The sequence below is a fragment of the Echinops telfairi genome, unplaced genomic scaffold, assembly GCF_000313985.2.
Source record: "Echinops telfairi isolate 266 unplaced genomic scaffold, ASM31398v2 ScPeMD7_42;HRSCAF=159, whole genome shotgun sequence".
NCBI classification, from domain to species: domain Eukaryota; kingdom Metazoa; phylum Chordata; class Mammalia; order Afrosoricida; family Tenrecidae; genus Echinops; species Echinops telfairi.
In genome coordinates, this window is record NW_022103940.1 from 4,260,491 (window position 1) to 4,270,588 (window position 10,098).

General features: G+C 38.6%; 1 protein-coding gene and 1 non-coding gene across 2 annotated transcripts in view; one reads left to right on the forward strand and one right to left on the reverse strand.

The window, feature by feature from the left end:
• The window catches only part of DACH2 (dachshund family transcription factor 2), a 781,274-nt gene that overhangs the window by 310,119 nt on the left and 461,057 nt on the right, over positions 1-10,098 (reverse strand). The window lies entirely within an intron of this gene.
• Positions 5,443-5,577, forward strand: LOC115869737. Its single transcript, XR_004046350.1, has one exon. It is a non-coding gene; the product is annotated as a small Cajal body-specific RNA 14 (non-coding RNA).

Below are 10,098 nucleotides of genomic sequence, written 5' to 3' on the forward strand. Positions count from 1 at the left end.
CCCTCCTGCCATGAGGCACCCTCTGGCCACGTGACCTTCACAATACTTACTTGGAGCAGGTGATGTGTGGTTCTTTGGCACTGGTGCAGCTCTTTGCCACGCTATCTGGTCTCCAGCCAGAAGTCTGGATGCCCTACAAGCTTGAGCTTGTGCCCAATTGGATCCTTTGTCCTATCGCAGTGCACTCTTACAGTATTTGTCTTTGGGCTTGACTAACCTCACTCAGCATGTCTTCCACATCCTTCCACGTTTTGAGTTGTTTTATGGTTTCATCACTGTTTTTTAGGGATGCACAATATTGTGTGTGTGTCTGTGTGTGTGTATGCATATATATATATGTATATGTATGTATGTATGTGTATATATTAGAGGTTTTTTTTAATCCACTCTTCTGCTGATAGGAATCAGTATGAATTTAGGCTATTTTGGCTTCTTGCTATTGCGAACTGCGAACTGCGCTGTGATTAACATGGGGGAGCATACGTCTGCTCGTGCTCTGATTCTTATTTCTTTTAGATATAAGCCCAGTTATGGTATTGCTGGATCATATGGTAGTTCAATTGTCATCTGTTTTAGGTATTTCCATATGGCCTTCCACAGTGGCTGAAGTATTTACAAGTTCACCAAGCAGTGGACAAGAGTTCCTATCTCACCACACCCTCTCCAATATTTGTTGCTCTCAGTTTTTAAGAATTGGGTTACAGTTATTGGTGTTATCACATTGTTGTTTTGGCTTGCATTTCCCAATGACTGGGAGTATTTCCTCATGTGTGCCGTTTGAGTGTCATCCTTTGTGAATTCATCCATTCAGGACTTCTGTCCACCTTCTCAGCAGGCTATTAGTTAGTATTTTGTTGTTATTTTTAATTGTTGTAAGCTTGTAAAATTTTGTAGATTTTAGTAATTATCCCTTTGTATGTTCTGGTGTTACTGAATATCTTTTTTCCAGTCTGTGGGATATCTTTTCACTCTTTTCATAAAATCTTTTGATGTACACAAGTTTTTTTTATTTTAACAACTCATCTCATTGGGGGCTCTTAAAGCTCTTATAACAATCCATACATCGATTGTATCAAGCACATTTGTGCATATGTTGCCATCATTTCCAAAACATTTTCCTTTTAAAAAAAATCATATTATTGGGACTCATACAATTTTTATCACAATCCATACATACATACATTGTGTCAAGCACATTTGTACATTTGTTGCCATCATCATTCTGAAAACATTTGCTTTCTACTTAAGCCCTTGATATCAGCTCCTCATTTTCCCCCTCTCTCCACACCCCCGTCCCTCATGAATCCTTGATAATTTATAAATTATTATTATTTTGTCATGTCTTACACTGTCCAACATCTTTATTTTTCCAACTCATCTATTTTATCTTCCTTTGTTATTTTTGATATCCCATGTAGTCCCTGCACTAGGACTTCTAGCTTTGTACCAATTTTCTCATTGATCATCCTGATAGCATTGGGTTTTACAGTGATCCTTCATGGGTCATCACTATTTATACATGAATACAACATACTTTTAAAAGTTTTCATGTATTGGGATACTCTTTTTTTTGGGGGGGATACTCTTTCAATTTAAATATAAGTTCTTTAATAGGGATTGGATCATGCCATACTGAACCCTGAATCCTTTTTTCTACGTACATAACAGACACTAACTAAATGTTACACAAATTTGAATGAATGAGAAATATAAAATTTGAATTTATTATGTTCACCCTTTCCTACTTCAAAAACATAAAATTCTGAATTGCTTTGTTTTAAATTTGTTTGAGGACTAATACAATTCTGATAGAACCAACTGAAAATTTAAGCTCAGTTATATTGAAACACACACACTCACACAAAACAAAAACCAAAATGCAAACTCACTGCCATCGAGTAGATGCTGACTCCTTGTGACTCTATTGGGCAGGGTAGAATTACCCCAGTGAGTTTCTGACACTGTTACTTTTTGCAGGAGTAAAAAGAAAAAAGATTTTTCTATTGTGGAATGGCCGATAGTTTCAAACCGCTGACCCTGAAATTAGCAGCTCAACGTATAACTACTATATACTAGGATCCTTATTTGAAAAAATTAGGGGCTCAATTTAAATTAACAAGTGATTATTAAGTTACTTGCAAGTACATTTAAAAGGTGGCCGAAGGAAGTATACAGCAAATCAGACAGATTGGGAGAAAAAAGACAGCGCACAATCATATAATAAGAGCATATGTGACTTCAAGAAGAAAACACATACAAATACAGTGATCTCTCGGTCGATGAAAGACTCCAAGCTCGAAATTTCCACTACTTGAACATCAAGGAGCCCTGGTGGTGTAGTGGTGGGGCTATGGTCTGCAGTTGAAATCACCAGCAACTTTGTGGGGGAAAGATTGGATTTTTTACTTCCATAAACAATTTCATCTTTGGAAACCCACAGGAGGTCACTATGAGTCAGCATTGACTTGATGGCAGGGATAAGAAAGAATAATTCAGGTCTCCAAACCAAAAACTGAATTACCTCAAGAGAACATGATAGCAAGGGAAATTTTAAGATAGTTTAAAGAACTAGAAATAGGATGAATTTATTAATTAACTTCTTTTTTTAAATAGTTTTTATTTATTGTTAAAATCATTTTATTAGGGGCTCATAGAACTCTTATCATAATTCATACATACATCAATTGTGTAAAGCACATTTGTACATTCATGGTCCTTATCATTCTGAAAATATTTGCTCTCCACTTAAGCACCTGGCATCAGCTCCTCATTTTCCCCTCCCTCCCCGCCCCCCCTCATGCAACCTTGATAATTTATAAATTATTATTTTGTCATATTTTGCACTGTCCAATGTCCCCCTTCACCCATTGTTCTGTTGTCCATACCCCAGAGAGGTGGTTATATGTAGAACCTTGTAATCGGTTCCCCCTTTCCATCCCAAACCCTCCCTCCACCCTCCTGGTATCACCACTCTCACCAATGGTCCTGAAGGGATCATCCGTCCTGGATTCCCTGTGTTTCCTGTTCCTATCTGTACCAATATACATCCTCTGGTCTAGCCAGATTTGTAAGGTAGAATTGGGGTCATGATAGTGGGAGTGCGGGGAGGAAGCATTTAGGAGCTAGAGGAAAGTTGTATGTTTCATTGTTACTACATAGCATCCTGACTGGCTCATCTCCTCCCCGTGACCCTTCCGTAAGGAGAAATCCAATTGCCTACATATGGGCTTTGGGACTCCAATCCGCACTCTCCCTTATTCACAATGATATATTTTTGTTCTGATGATGTCTGATACCTGATCCCTGCAACACCTTGTGATCACACAGGCTGATGTCCTTCTTCCATGTGGGATTTGTTGCTTCTGCGCTGGGTGGCCGCTTGTTTACCTTCAATCCTTTAAGACCCCAGACACTACATCTTTTGATAGCGGGGCACCATCAGCTTTGTTTGCCACATTTGCTTATGCACCCATTTGTCTTCAGCGATCGTATCAGGGAGGTGAGCACACAATGATATGATTTTTTGTTCTTTGATGCCTGATAACTGATCCATTCGGCATCTTGTGAGCACGCAGGCTGGTGTGTTTCTTCCATGTGGCCTTTGTTGCTTCTGAGCGATATGGCTGCTTGTTTACCTTCAAGCCTTTAAGACCCCAGATGCTATATCTTTTGATAGCCGGGCACCATCAGCTTTCTTCACTACATTTGCTTATGCACCCACTTTGTCTTCAGCGATTGTGTTGGGAAGGTGAACATCATGGAATGCCAGTTTAATAGAAAAAAGTATTCTTGTGTTGAGGGAGTACTTGAGTGGAGGGCCAATGTCCATTTGCTACTTTAATACTAAATCTATACATATATGCACATAGATCTATTTCCACATCCTCATATATAAAAATATTTACTTATGTACATGCCCATATTTAGACCTCTGTAAATGCCCTTTACCTCCTACCTCTTTCCTCTATTTCCTTTTACTTTCCTCTTGTCTCAATATCATTCTCAGCTTTCATTTAGATTACAGTAATTCCTCTCGGTTACATTACCCTTGCTCACACCCTACCAAGCCTCCTACACCCTCCTCACCACAGATTTGGATCACTTATTGATCCCTTGTCCCTGGATTTTTTCCCACCACTACCTTTGCCCCCATCTCCCCCTCTTTCATGTCCCCTCACAACTGTTGGTCCCGTTGTTTTCTCTTCCAGATTGTTCATCCAGCCTATCTTATTTAGACAGACTTGTGGAGATAATAACATGCACAAAAACAAAACAGGGCAAAACCAAGCAACAAAACAAAACAAAACACAAGAAAGAAAAGCGTGTAGTCAGTTCAAGGACTGTTTGTTGGCCCTTAGGAGTATTTTCCAGTTGAGTTTGTTGTAGAGCCAAGCCCTGGCACCAAAGTCTATTTTTGGTATTCCCTGGGGACTTCATTGCTCTGTTCCCCTTGCTGTTCTGTTCCATGCCCTTAGTGTTTTGCCTCAGTGTGGTCAGATTAGATCGGGAGGAAATCCCACACTGTGGGATTATCCAGTGTTGTCCCCTGTTGGACTATGGGTCAGTGAGGGATGTCAAGTCTCATAGTGGGGCCGGCCATGTGGTCCTTTCTGTGGATTGGCTGCTCTGAGCAGGAACATCGTCCTTCAGGGTTGGTGGGCCAGGATGTGCTCCACTCTCTCTTCCTCCCCCTTCATTTGCTCCCGTGTGCTCTGATCGACATGTCCCTCTCCCGGAGCTGCAGCTTCAGTGCCGTCCTCTGAAATAAATTCTTCTGGAGGGAGGGGCAGGTGTGCACATAGTTGGGATTGCGGCCGGCCCCTATGACCTCTCCACTGGTTCCCTACTACATATCGGCAAGTTGCATTCACATCTGGAAGTCTGGTCCCTATTTCCCCATGGAGATATAAATAATACCCTCTACTTGGGTGGGTTAGTGCCCTGTGTTCCCACTACCCATTTCTTTTTTATTATTTTCCTCCCCTCCCCGCCCCTGCTCCTTTTTAGTTGGTTACCTTATGTATCCCTGGAAAAAGCTACTGAATACACACATGCCTGGGGTGAGGACCAGGTAGTATGGCAAGGGCCAGACCAAATTAACTTCTTTCTGTTGCTAACTACAAAAAAATTTCATTGGATTTGTATTTTTTACCGAGAATGTAATAAAATAACTTATAACTGGGGGGGGGAGCCCTCATGGTTTGTAACTTTGCTCAACTGAAAATCAGACTTGAAAAACCCTATACAGGCCAAGAGTAAGTCACATGGCTGAATGCAACTAGGCTAACTTGACATTATCAACATTTTTGAGAGAGAAAAAAAATGTGATCAAAGCATCTAATGTAGCAAAAGGTGTGAAACTGTTAACCACAAAACAAAGAACCCAGATTATCAAAGAGGTAGAAAAGTTACTGTTAATTTGGATAAATAAGAAACAACTCAGTGACTGGTCCTGGTATTGATTGCCTTGTCACTTGTACAGTGCAACCATGGAGAGTCACTCACATCGAAACACGTGGTTCCTGCCGACAGGGTCTGTATAGTGATCAGATTTTCTGTGCGATGGTTCCATACATATTAAAAAAAAAAAAAAAAGAAACAACTCGATAGCAATAGCTTATCTGAGACAGTGATATGTGAGAAGGCTAAAAGCCTCCATAGTGATCTAAAATCCCCCTAAATGAATTTATCAGTGTACTTTGAGGGGGGTTTCAGAAAAAATTATTTGGTTTTCCATTATTTTTTATGAGAAAAATATGCTCAGTTCTTGAATATTTTGATGTTTGAACATGAACTTTGAGAGAACTGAGTTCAACAACGGAGGTGTCATTGTACTCAAAATTCATAAAAGAAAATAAAAGCAAAGCATTTTAGTAAACATGTGAGCCTATATGAAATATTGTGTTAGCTCATTCTGAGACGGTTCAACCATAGAATTATGAGTGGGTACTTCTGAGCCTAAAAAGAAGGGTAAGTGTAGTATGTAAGCAGCAGTTGCTAGTCACAAAGTCAGCAATTTGAATCCAGCAGCCACTCTGAAAGAGAAAAATGTAGCATTCTGCCTTATAAACAATATAACGCAGTTAGCTTTGTCCTATTGGGTTATTCTGAGTCAAAATGGACTCTGTGGCACTAGGTTTGGTTTTGAGTCTTCATACCTTGCCTCTGGGCAAATATAAACTGACCAGTGAGGAATTTGGTAACTATATGCTTCAAATCATTTAGTTTTTATTTTTGCTAAATTGTTATGGCAATGTTAATAAAAGAAGAATGACGCTGCCTCTTGCAGAGAGTTTGTCAATTCCTTGTCTATGTGTATGTCATTTAACTACACCAAACATAGGTAGTAGAATTCAGCAATTATTTTTTAACATTTTTTCATTTGGACATTTTATACAACCCACAAGTTATCCAAAAATCACAAAACAAATGGTCCATTAATGCCTTTCCTCCCTAGAACCCCAGATAATGATGCCAATAATATAGTGAAGTTTCAAATAGTAATATCGCCTCCCCACCCTCCCTCCGACCCCATCCCACCTACGGTTTCTACTTGCCTTTCCGCCTGCTCTCCCATACTCCATCATGAAACTCTGCAAAGTCAAGTGACTAAAACTTCAAGTTAATATATTAAAAGCAGAATGTATTCAGCTTGGAAGAATGTATTAGCAGATTAAACACTGTTCCAGAGCATCAAGCTGTCAGCCCCTTTTCTAAGTAACAAAGCAAGTATGGTAATTCTCAGGGGTAGAGGAGGTTAGCCATGCTTTTTTCAAGTAAGAAAGTTAATGGAGATACCATTGTAGAGGTTGTTTGCTTTTGCATTCATTTTATATGCACCGATCATGTAAGCTATATTTTCCCCTTGATCCAGAAATTCTTGAATAGAACCCTTGAAATACAAATAAGTGACACCAAATAATTTCTAAGAGTCCAAAATGAGGTGGGTGCTAATTTCATTAAATAATTTTGTTGAAACAATTTCATATTCATAATAAATTGAAACAAATTGCCCCACTACTCAAATATTTTTCTTTTTTAAATAGAATGTAAGTGAATACATATAATACTATACTATACTCATTCACAAATTATCCTGTCAACAGAAATGCCAATAAAAACAATAAAATTTTGTCGCATTAACAAAAAAGCTAAAACAAATGGAAGCCAAGATCATGAACAAGATCATGGAGTTGTGAAATATGAAATATCTGGAGAAGTTTTACAGGAAGATATTGTATATAGTACTTCAGGAAAAAGTTATGAAAAGTTAATACTAAAATTTATCTGGGAATGCAAAGGGCTTCAAATAGTCAAATAATTTTCTTAAAGAAGTGCAATGTGGAGTACTCAAAATTCCTTATCTCAAAATGCATGATGTATTTACAATAATCAAAAGAGTGTGTTACAATTCTAATAATAGACATATGGATCAATGGAATAGAATTGAGAATGAAGAGATACAGATACACCTACCTCTCTCATAAATTAAAATAACTGACAAGGTCACTAAATCCATCAAATTGGGAAACTAATTTTGTCTTTAATAAATGGTACTTATATAATCACATTTCCACATGCAAAAGCATAAAATTAAAACTGTACTTCACACCATATACAAAAACTAACTAAAACGGAGTTAAGATGTAAACGTATTGCTTAAAATCACAAAGCCTTTAGAAGAAAATGCACAGGCAATGTTTTGGTACCTTGTCCTCAACAATGGATTCTTAGATATGACACTGACAGCACATGTAACAAAAGGAAAAATATATGTAAGTTGGACTTGATCAAAATTGAAAACTTTTGCACATCAAATAAGTTTATTAACAAAGTAAAGAGACAACTTGCACACTGGGAAAAGATATGGGGGAACTATACATTGGAAAAGGGTTTGATACTCAGAATATATAAATCAATCTAACAAATTAACAATAGCAACAAATAAACCAAATAACCCAATCAAAAAGATGGGCAAAAGACTTGAATAGACATCCTCTCAGGAGGATATAAAAATAGCCACCAAGCACATCAGAATAGGATAAATTCTGAATTTTACTCACCTTAGAACAATCAAATCCACAGTGAGATAGCAATTCATGCCACCCACCCGGAAGCTCTAAGGGAGAAAGAACTGGAGATCTGCTCCCTAATGGAGTGTAGACAAGCAAACGCATTGCAGCAGTTCTGCTCAGTTCCCTACAATCTCTAGGAGTTGTAGCTAACTTGATGGCAACCAACATTAACAATAATAGGATGGCAACGATTTTGAAAACCAATAGCAACAACAAAATCTTGGCAAGAACATGAAAAAAAAAGGAGTCTTTGTTCATTATTTGTGAGAATGTAAAATGGCACAGCCCCTCTGGAAAACAGATCATCAGTTTCTCAAAGAGTTAACCACTGAGTTACTCTATTCAGGGTCATAAAGTCAATTCCAACTAATGAAACACTTTGGGACAAAGTAGAACCGAGAATTTAAATCTTTACAGGAATAGACAGCTTCATCTCTCTCCCACAGAGCCTCTGGTGGATTGAAACCACTGACCTTGTGGATATAAATTCAATTCATAGCTCACTATGCCACAAGTATTTTGTGAGATACCAAATGACCAATAACTTCCACTTTTCCGTATTGTAGTTGTTATATACTTTCATGCACACTTGAAGATGCATAAAAGTGTAGGGGTAGTATTCAACTTGTCAGTCAGGCCTCATGGTGCCTCCTTGGAGGAGTGGCCTTCTCATAGGGAAGGCCCTGGGAACCTCCCCCCACCTCTCTCTGCCTTTACCTTTTTGCTGGCTGAATGTGTTTGCTGCCAGAACCCTGGAGATGCACCCAGTGCCATTGAATCCACAATACTTTGCACCCAATTGTCTGTGATATTCATTCATTCTGCAATTTTGCATGTGGCTTCATGAGTATGAAGAGAGACTTATGGACTAGTATCAGACTTATGGACTTGAGTTGGACTGGCCTGGGATGTTTTCTCAATACATAATTAATTCTTGACATAAAGCTCTCTCTTATACATATGTGAATGGCTCTGCATTTGTTTCTCTGGTCAATCTGGCCTAAAACAGGTATTAAGCAAGAACCCTGAAAACAGCAATGAAAACAGGCATATGTACACTGATATTCATTGCAGCACTAGTCACAATAACCCCTAACTGTAAAGAACTTAATTACTCATCAACAAATAAATGAAGAAGCAAAATGTTGTTTATACGTACAGTGAAGCCAGCCATGAAGAGAAATGAAGCCCTAATACCTCCTACATAATGGAGGAACTATAAATCAATCACAAATGGACAAATATTATATGATCCCACTTATATGAAATAACTAAAATAGGTAATGTATAAAGATCAAAGGTATTAGAGGTTACAAGAGACAGATGGGAATATGGGAAGGAAAAAGGGTTAGTCATTGTTTCTCTTTATAGCTGTATACAAATTGAAATTGGTAATTGGTAATGCTTGCAAAACCATGATTGATGTAATTGGTGTCACTGAATCAAATATGTCGAATTGGAAAATGTTGTGTTATATAAATGTCTACTTTTTTAAAGAATAGAAAAAGAAGTTAAAAGGAGGCAGGATCCCAAGGTTCCTAATTCCATTGTAAGAAATTTGAATTTTATATTGCTGTCAATAAAAAATCTTAAGAATTTCAAGAAGAATTATAATGATACCTGTGTTCTGCAAATGGAGTTTGGATGGCCCACAGAGTGAAATACTCATTCATACATACCTAAGAAGACAAGACTGGATAGCTGCTCTCAAGAGGTTACCCAGCCTTGAAAATGCAATGCAGAGTGAAAAGAGGGGGAAATGGCCTCCAGATAACAAGCACAGGAAGGTCTCCCAGAAGCCACCAGAGAAGTTGCATGGAGAGGGTTATCCTGCACTTCCTGACAGTGAAGGATATATCTGACCAGAGCACACAGGAGCAGATGATGGGGAGGAGGAGAGACTGGAGCACATCCTGGCCCACTAGGCCAAATAGAGCAGCCAGTCCACAGAGAGGACCACATGGCCAGCCCCACTATGAGACAAGATGCTCCTCACTGACCCATGGCCCTGTGGGGGACAACA